At 36.5% G+C, this 9,770-nt stretch overlaps 1 long non-coding RNA gene across 1 annotated transcript; it reads right to left on the bottom strand.

Annotated features, from left to right (window-relative positions):
- Positions 1-4,861: 4,861 nt before the first annotated feature.
- On the bottom strand, positions 4,862-5,815 carry LOC137169776 (uncharacterized). Its single transcript, XR_010924538.1, has 2 exons — positions 5,704-5,815; positions 4,862-5,484 (listed from the first exon to the last, which is right to left on the bottom strand). It is a non-coding gene; the product is annotated as an uncharacterized lncRNA (long non-coding RNA).
- Positions 5,816-9,770: the final 3,955 nt, after the last annotated feature.

Raw genomic sequence — 9,770 nt, 5'->3', positions numbered from 1 at the left:
GAGCTTAATTATACCACGGTGTGGATGAATACTATTTTCTGATTGGCTGGCAGATGTGCATTAAAACTGTTTAATGTTGCGCAGCGCTGCGTCGCTCGTGGCCAGTTGGGACATTCCAATAGAAAACAAAACAATAAAACTGATTTTTTGCTGACGCTTACTCGAGTCACATTCAATTAGGACATGGTTGGGCTATAGGCCTGTAATTCTGCAAGCTGTTTCGTTTACCTGCTTTATCTTTAATGAAAGGTACTAGTATACCACATAAAATAGAGTCAGGTAGAATACCATGGACTAATAACCCAGTAAAACAAATAGCAAGCAGAGGGTAGAGTTTTTGACTAAAAACTTTAGCAGTTATATTATCCATACCGGACGGCTTATCTCTTAAGGCCTAAACGCACTGGAAGCAATAATGAACGCGCGTCAGATGAGGCGCGTCAATTGATGCTCCTATGGCGCACTGCAAGCATCAGATTTGGAATTCCAACACCACAGAACCAACACAAATTCGTCATTTTGTCCTTGTATCAACCACTAGTTGGATGTAATGAGTGAATGAAAAGGAGAAATGCAGAGGAGGAAAATGAAACTGAAACTAAGAGCGTCTGTGTCCACAGTAAATCATTTGTTGACTGTTTAATGGTTATTTATTTGTGCGTTAAAATGTGACTGCCGTGAAATAATCAGAATATAAAGTTTTACTTCTCTCATTCAGAGGTTTTGTTCTCACTACCGCTCGCCCTCCTTGCTCACTGTCTCTCTCTCTCTCGCTTGCTCGCCCGTGCTCAGCTGGCTTGCACTATTTCTCTCTTTTTCGGCTGCAGAGAAAACAGTTTTGGTCGCTGGGTCCTCATTTGACGCTCCAAATAATTGAAACAAGGTCAGAGTAGGCGCATCAAGGCAGTTCTAGTGCATTTAGGCCTTAAGTTTCATGACAGCATCTCGGACTTCTTGTGGGGTAACAATCACATCCTAATTATTATCTATGTTGTCTAATCTAATCAAATTGCTTTTAACACAGTTGAACAGATCATAGTAATGTTTCTGCCACAACTGAGAAATGATCTCTGAGCCATTTACTCTGACAATATTCAATGGTAGTGATGTTTTACAGTTATTCATGATTCTGAAGTTGTTTTGCAACTTTCTCAAGGTGCAAATTTGCACATTTCTCATATTCAAATATGGGTGCATATTTATCTCTACCTGACTCTACCCATGCTTTAACAGCCCTTTTAGCCTCAGCATGAAACTCTTTTACATACGTCATTTCAACCAGGCTTAGCATTGTACACATTAGACTTATGTTTATAAAAAGGCCTGCTGGAGATGAGGAGAGACTCCACAATAGAATCATACATAGAATATAACTCATTACTATTGTTGTAGGTTCTTGCAATTCATATCACAACACACAGTCGCATCTTTTGGTAGTTCAATACATCCCAGCAAGGCATCCAAAAAATGTTTTCTTTAAGATCCTCCTGTGTTAAGTTAGACTAGTCTAATTTCCCTGCACTTACATTGCTATCAACAGACAATAACATAGGTATGTTGCCTAATTTTAACAACATAGAAAAGGGTGCTTGGTAGTGGCCAGATCATAATTTATCTCCATGGCATCTAGAGAGTCATGTGCATCAGTGCATATGCAGTGATCAAGCCATGAAGCAGTGTGCCAAGCTTCACTGATATACGTATCGCTATTATCAGGCATAAGAACCTTGCTAGGGAGGGTCAAACCACCATCATAGCAAAACTGCATTAAGTGATTAGCAATTGAGGAATTAACATCAGAGACATCAGCATTCATATCTCCTGTTTAGCTAAGAATGTCTCTTGAACACACAATATATCACAGATTTCCAAGAGCAACCACACAATGTGATTTTTTCTGCTTCGCTGTGGCCAACAAGCAGCCCTCGATCATGATACAACACTGAATATCATTTTGTCAGTTCAGTTTTAAAACTCACAGCATTGTCACTGATCTGTGTTTTGTTCCCTGAAAAGACAAAAAAAAAATCAAGTTAAGCTTTATCAGTAAAAATCCAGGATCATCAAAACTTCTTGTTTACAAAAGTTCTGTGAATGTTCTCACCGTACCTTCATCTTCATCTTCATCATTATGCACCTGTGAAAAACAACACAACACACTTGAGATTCTGAGATAAAATAGAACAAAGAAACAACCTTTGTTTCAAACTAATACAGTCAACACTGTTTATTCTTATTCTCTTTACAGAATCACAGTAAATAGTGAACTACCACAAACATAAACATTTGAATATTCAGTTTTAAAACTCACAGCATTGTCATCCATCTGTGTTTTGTTCCCTGAAAACACAAAAACAGAGTTCAGCTTAATTGGTAAAAATCCAGGATCATCAAAACTTCTTGTTTATAAAGGTCTGTGAATGTTCTCACCTTTAGTTCTGGTCCATATGTTGACTGACACAACAGTTATTGAGAGAGCTGCTAAACCCACAGACACGATGATGAACCTCAACCGAACTTGAAACTCTAAAACATTAAAAACATTTGTCACTGTTCAAACTCCTGTAATTAAAAGATGAGAGAAATACAGTATATACAGCACTTGTGCTTTTTACAACATGAAAAATGTTATATTTATCACTGCTTCATTACAATATTAGTACAATATAGTTCAATATTTGAACTAAACTGTGAACTCTGGTGCTAAGTGTATGTTTCCGGAGATAGGAAGCACCAAAAATACAAATCTTCTTATGACATTTAAAAATATTTCTCTTCTATCTTTTTTGTACTTTAAATGATGTCAAAGGCTGAGAGACAGAAAGAGAGAGAACAGGGTTTGAGACTCAGACATGTGTGTGTAATATATAATAATACAATAATAATTATTGTAATGTTTCAGTATATTGTTCTAACAAGACAGTTTGAGCTGAAAACATTATGATGTAAATACTCACTGGTAACAACAGACAGATAAACCTGAGAGTCTTGACCTTGTTGTTGTCCTGATTTGAACTGTCTGCAGCTGTAACGACCAACATCCTCAACTGTGACCTTCTTTATAACCAGAGAACAGTTCACTGTAACACTCAGTCTGTCTGATTTAGCTTTGGCATTTTCATCAATCTGTCCAACTTCAATCGGCGCTACCGCTGCTGTGCTTCCTGAACCACTGAAGATCCAGGTAGTACTGTCACATTTATGCTGATCAGTCATCACATTTTCACAAGACAAAGTGACTTCATCTCCATCTCTGACAGTGATGTAGAGGGAAGTTTGTCCAGTTACTGCTGTTGAGAATTTGACAGGGAAATGTGATAAATGAACTGAAATAAGAATATGACTGTAGTGTGAATGTTAAAAACAAACAGCATATTTGACTGTCTCAGTAAAATGAAAGTTATTCAATAAAGTATCGTTGGTAATAATGCAGTTTTTGTATCTTACCTGTAAACTGAAGCCCCAGTATCAGAAATAAAGACATTTTAATCCATCTGAGTTCAACCATCGTGCTTCTCTGTCTTTCTCTCTGACTTCTCTCGCTCTAAGCTCTCAAAATGTCCTCATTAGTGGTTCATACAGAGAAATACACTGTCTACTTCCTGTCATGAGTGATGTGTCTCCTCCTCATTGTGGCTTCAGTTTATTTTTCTCACTTGCAAGTTATCAACTTCTTGTAGGCGGAGCGTATTAGCTTCTCTTCTCTTTAAATTTGAATGTTTTTGCATTATACTGTCTTATGTATAGTCAAGAGTAAATACATAAAGGATTAGATATTGTAGAGGACTGAACTTCTCCACTCACCACCAATACCACAATGCACTTCCTGTATTTCAAAGTTTATACTCATGAACTCACCATATAATGCTTTTCAAATGTAAAAACATGGTTTTCTCACATCCTGTGCACAGGACCAGTATTTGCAGTCAAAGACAAATGATTTCCCTTTAATAATTAGCCAACAGCACCCCAATAGTGGTTAAGAACATACCACATAAGTGAAATGTTGATAAGTAAAAAGTAGTATAAAGTATGTTTTCAAACTGAATTAGGATTCTGTCGTGACAGGATTCATGTTGATGTTTGACAGCACACATGAACAGACAGGTGAAGAGTCAAACTTTGACTCTTGATGCTCAACATGGTGCAACATGGTGATACTGCAGCAGCTGGGAAAGAACAGAAAAGATGATGTTTTAGTGGTCTGAGACCTGTTAGTCCCTCATTGTACCTTTGAGGTCAGTTTTTTCTGAGAACTGAACAGGAAGTGTTTTGGTGAGAATGTGGGTACAACAGCAGCAGAGCTCTGGAGGTTTTAGCCTCTAATGATGACGTGATAAACACCACAACCACACGAGTTTCACAGTAACAGACAGGCCAAACTTTATCAAGGCACCAGACAAAGAGACTACTTTCATCTCTGAAAATCATCACTGAGACCCCAGCAGTACGTTTCTGATGATAACTAGTGTGCTTGCTGGTCTGTGCTTGTCCCAGAAGTGTGTTTGTGAATCAGTCATCACTAATAACCTACTTAGTGGTTACTTATTTTGTCTCCAGTCTCCAGAGAGTAGTTCTCAAGGCAGACGCCACTGAGCATGTGCAGGAACGCGGTTTCGTTGACTGAGCTTCACTAGCTTGTCATGCTACATATCATAACCACATTCTCACACATGCTCAGTGGCCTTACACACAAAACAACAGCAACAAGAAGAGTGTGATGTATGTGTGTGTATTTGTCTTTATCTTTCACTCTATAATAAGACATCAAACACAAATGTTAATTTCTAAAATAGTCTGAAAGAAGCATGAAACATAAATGGAATTTCAACTGTAAAACTGTACAATAGATCTACAACCCTTTTAGATTTATTACATTTTCTACTCATTTGGATGTTTAATATTTGACTCTCAAGGGTGACACCATTTATTCAGTCCAAGTAAGGGATGTCACATGATCACATCTCTGCTCAGTTTGCCTTTTGACACTTTTGTACCACAACAAAGCAAACTGAACAGAGACATACATTACAACACTCATTAAACAACATTATATACATGCTTAAAGAGAAAAAAACAATCAGAAGAAATATAATAGCAGTGAAAATTAAGATTTTAACTTTCACTCAACACTAGTACAACAATCACTGAGCTCAATAAAGTGCCTGATAGTGAGTTCATTAAGGATATCTTAATTTACTACATCCCTTTCTGGACAAAAAGTCCAGAACAACAGTCCAACAGTGAATCATTATTATACTGAAAAAACCTAAAATGCTTTTTTTTTGTCTTTCCCTTCATGTGTCAAGCACAGTCAATTCTGCTTAAATGTAATGATATGAACACTGTGGTCTGTTATTTGTTGGGTTAGTTGATGGTAGCGTAGAGGTTACTGGGATCAGTGGAGGCTCCAGCAGAAGAGGAGGAAGCTTTCACAGTGCTGTAGGTCACTGCATCACCTTCATCATCACCATCACCACCAACCTGGGAAACAAAAGGGAAACAGCATCACACATAAATTACACATAATGACATGAAAAAGCATAACAACATAACTCGACAGGAGCTGAGAGATCTGAAAGTCATCATTTTGCTTCGATTTAATAACTAAAATAAAATAAATATTCTTTTCTTTTCTCCTTCCCGACAAAACTTTTTCCTTCATTCAGCAACAACACCAGTGTAACCAAACACTCAGCTTACCCGGGCTTTACTGTTGGTCTTCTTGGTGAAGCTGATGGAGACGTAGGAAACACCATCTTCAGGATCAGCCTACACAATGAAGACAACATGATGGCTGCTCAGTAACATGTGGATTTATACTGACTCTCTCTTCTAATCTTATTTTATTCTCTCTCAAAGAAGGAAATCAGGCTAAAAGTCATCATGTCATAATTTGCAGAACAAATACGTACAAAATCAAGTATATACTGTTATAATGTCAGACGTCTATGTTAAACATAATCAAAGTTCCAGAACATGAGGTGAACATATGCAGAAATATTCCCTGAAAGTCAAAAGTCAGCCTGTAATGAATGCTCCATTTGCAGAGTTACTTCTACTTCCCCATCAAACTGACATCACATCATTCACACGTTTACACAAACAACCGTTCATTCCGTAGTCTTTCAGATATTTCAGATCAGATTTCAGCTCAAACATGTACAGATGCATTTTAAAAGTTGACATTTCAACTAAAGAACAAGAAAAGATGTGAAATCTTTTATGCTTCTTTTATCAAAGAATACTTTGACATCTCAGCAAGATGGGAAGTTGTAAACGTCACAGTGACAAAGCAAGAAGACTGTGACTCCTTCATGTGCTGAGTGTTCATATCCCAATAATTACCCTCATACACCCACTTCACTGTCTGTCTACACTGTTCATATGTCGACACAGAGCAGTTTAACATCACTTTATCAGTGTTCTTATGTTCAGTCATGTTTTGTCTCCAGTCTCCAGAGAGTAGTTCTCAAAGCAGACGTCACTGAGCATGTGCAGGAACGCGGTTTCGTTGACAGAGCTTCACTTGCTTGTCCAACCACAACCACATTCTTGCACATGCTCAGTGGCCTTACACACAAAACAACAGCAACAAGAAGAGTGTGTGATGTATGTGTATGTGCTTTAATCTTTAACTCTAAAATAATGCATCAAACTAAAAATGTTAATTTTTACTAGATCTACAACGTCTTCAGATTTACAAACAGTTTTCAGTCATTCAGCTCTTTAAAATATGAATCTCAAGGGTGACATCATTTATTCAATCCAAGTAAGGGATGTCACATGATCACATCCCACCTCTACTCAGTTTGCCTTCTGACAGTTATGTTGAGGGTCTCAGGCTGTGACAAATGAAGGGAAATACAAAATGACAGTTACTGAAAAATAACTTTTTATGTACAACTAATGACAGAACAAACTGTACTCCTGCACACTGTCTTCTGTAGTTGCAATTAGAGGAGATTTATTTAGAAAAACGTCTCTGTACACAGACCTTCATCAGGTTATATCACAAGACAAAAGGAGAGACCATCTTGAATAGGTTGGTTGACCCACATGGACCAATCAAGTCACACAACAGAATGACATCACTCATTTAATCAATCATCATACAAAATCACATCATGGCTCTCTATACCGAAGGTATAAATAGACAAAGAAATACAAAATGCACATTATACATAGTTTAAAATGCACACAGTCACGACAAAGAAAACCTACCATTCAAAAGATAAACATACACAGTATTTTCAATTTCTAGAATCTGTCCCTGGACAAGAAAGGTGAAGAGACAAAAAAATAATATTATATATATATATATATATATATATATATATATATATATATATATATATATATATATAATATTATATAATATAAGTCATGATCTCCCCTCTACACAGTAGGCTGACTTCTTCAATGCCACAAAAACGTTAAGTTGAAATGTCATGTTTTGCATCACTGAACTGTACAGCTACAGGATAATCTCTGTCATTCCTACGTTTAGCACTTTTATGTTCACTTATACGTTGTTTCAGCTTTCTGGTGGTTTTGCCTACATACACTAGACCACATGGACAATGCAGCATGTACACAACATGTGTGGAAGCATAATTACTGACAATTTTTATTCGTGTGAGGACGACAAAAGCTGTTAGTTTTGTAAGTATTATTGCAGTGTGCACAGCTACCACAACGGTAGTAACCATCTGGTTGGGGGCATAAAAGCTTTGGTTGTGTAGGTTGCGTAGACTTGTGACGTGCAAAATCAGCATGGACCAGTAGGTCTCTCAAGTTTTCCCCCCATTTGTACACAAAAAGTGGCAGATCTTTAAAAAATCAGGGTTAGTTCAGGTCCAATTTTAAAATATGCCAGTGTTTTCTAAAAACTGATTTTACGGCATGTGATTGGGGAGAATAGGAGGTAATACAAGTTACAACAAATCTCTTTTCTTTTTTCTCACTTTTTCTCAACAGTTGCCAGCAGGGTTTTCTCAATGCCGTTTCATAAACCTTATTATCCATTCAGTAGGATACCCACGCTGGACAAATCATCAGCTTGTATCATAAAATCTTCGGTAGTATTGCATATTCTTCAGAGTCTAAAATATTGACTTTTGGAACAACCTCTCTTGAGTGAGGTGGGATGATATCTGCTTGCTAACAAAAGAGTATTCTTGTCTGTTTCCTTACGCTATAAGGTGGTGGATACTGTGCACTTGTTTTGTTATGACCCACATATCCAAAAAAATGAACCTTTTCCGCACTGTAATCCATTGTCAATTTCAAGTTGCTATTAAAGCTATTCAGTAAGGTGAAAAAATTCATGCAATTCAGGATTTCTCTTAAAAAACCAACAAACAGATTGGCATAATTAGGCAAACAAATAGACCCCATGCTCATCCCAGACACTTGTAAATACAAATCTCCATTAAAGTAAAAATAATCTTCATGACAACAGTAGCTAATCAATGATGAACTAATTAGGCGGAACGACGTGTTGTCCTAGTTCTGAAGATAAAAGTGTAAAGCCTCCAAAATACCGTCATGTGATATATTCGTGTAAAGGCTGGCAATATCCAACATTACTAAGAGAGTATCGTCAGATAAGTCAGTAAGACATGAAATGTTGTTAATATAATCAGTGGAATGTCTAATATATGCTGGTAAAGTGACAACATATGGCTTAATGAAGAAATCAACAAACTCTGACAGAGAGGCCAATAATGAATTAGTCTGAGCTACTAAATAATGATAAAACTGAAACAAACAAACATGTAAAAAGCAATAAGTAAGAATTAAACATTTTTTTAAAAGATTAAAAGTTTAACAAGTGATGTAGTTTAAAAAAAGAATCACTCACCTAAACCCATCACAACACAAAATGATCTTTTTTGTCTAAACTACTCTGTAAAATCTGATGAAATGTTATTTAACTGCGGTGGACTCTGGTGAGTTGATGTTGGTGTGAAAGTTGTTGATCAGTGGAGTCTGACAGAAGCAGAAGGTTCTCCATCGTTTTCATAGTTCACCGTACCTTCATCTTCATCTTCATCATTATGCACCTGTGAAAAACAACACAACACACCTGAGATTCTGAGATAAAACAGAACAAATAAACAACCTTTGTTTCAGATTAAAACAGTCAACACTGTTTATTCTTCTCTTTACAGAATCACAGTAAATAGTGAACTACCACAAACATAAACATTTGAATATTCAGTTTTAAAACTCACAGCATTGTCATCCATCTGTGTTTTGTTCCCTGAAAACACAAAAACAGAAAAAAGAGTTTAGCTTCATCAGTAAAAATCCAAATTCATCAAAACTTCTTGTTTATAAAAGTTCTGTGAATGTTCTCACCTTTAGTTCTGGTCCATATGTTGACTGACACAACAGTTATTAAGAGAGCTGCTAAACCCACAGACATGATGATGAACCTCAACCGAACTGCAAAGTATAAAACATTAAAAATATTTTTCACTGTTCAAACTCCTGCAGTTAAAAGATGAGAGAAATACAGTATATACAGCACTTGTGCTTTTTTTAACCGGAAATATGTTGCATTAATCACTGCTTCATTACAATATTAGTACAATATAGTTCAATATTTGAACTGAACTGTGAACTCTGGTGCTAAGTGTATGTTGTTACAGGAAGCATCAAAAATACAAATCTACTTATGACATTTAGAAATATTTCTCTTCTATCTTTTTGTACTTTAAACATCAAAGGCTGAGAGACAGAAAGAGAGAGAAGTGAGCAAC

Source organism: Thunnus thynnus, chromosome 18, assembly GCF_963924715.1.
Source record: "Thunnus thynnus chromosome 18, fThuThy2.1, whole genome shotgun sequence".
NCBI lineage: Eukaryota > Metazoa > Chordata > Actinopteri > Scombriformes > Scombridae > Thunnus > Thunnus thynnus.
The sequence above is the reverse complement of the archived record's forward strand: the minus strand, read 5'-3'. Positions and strand labels throughout refer to the sequence as shown.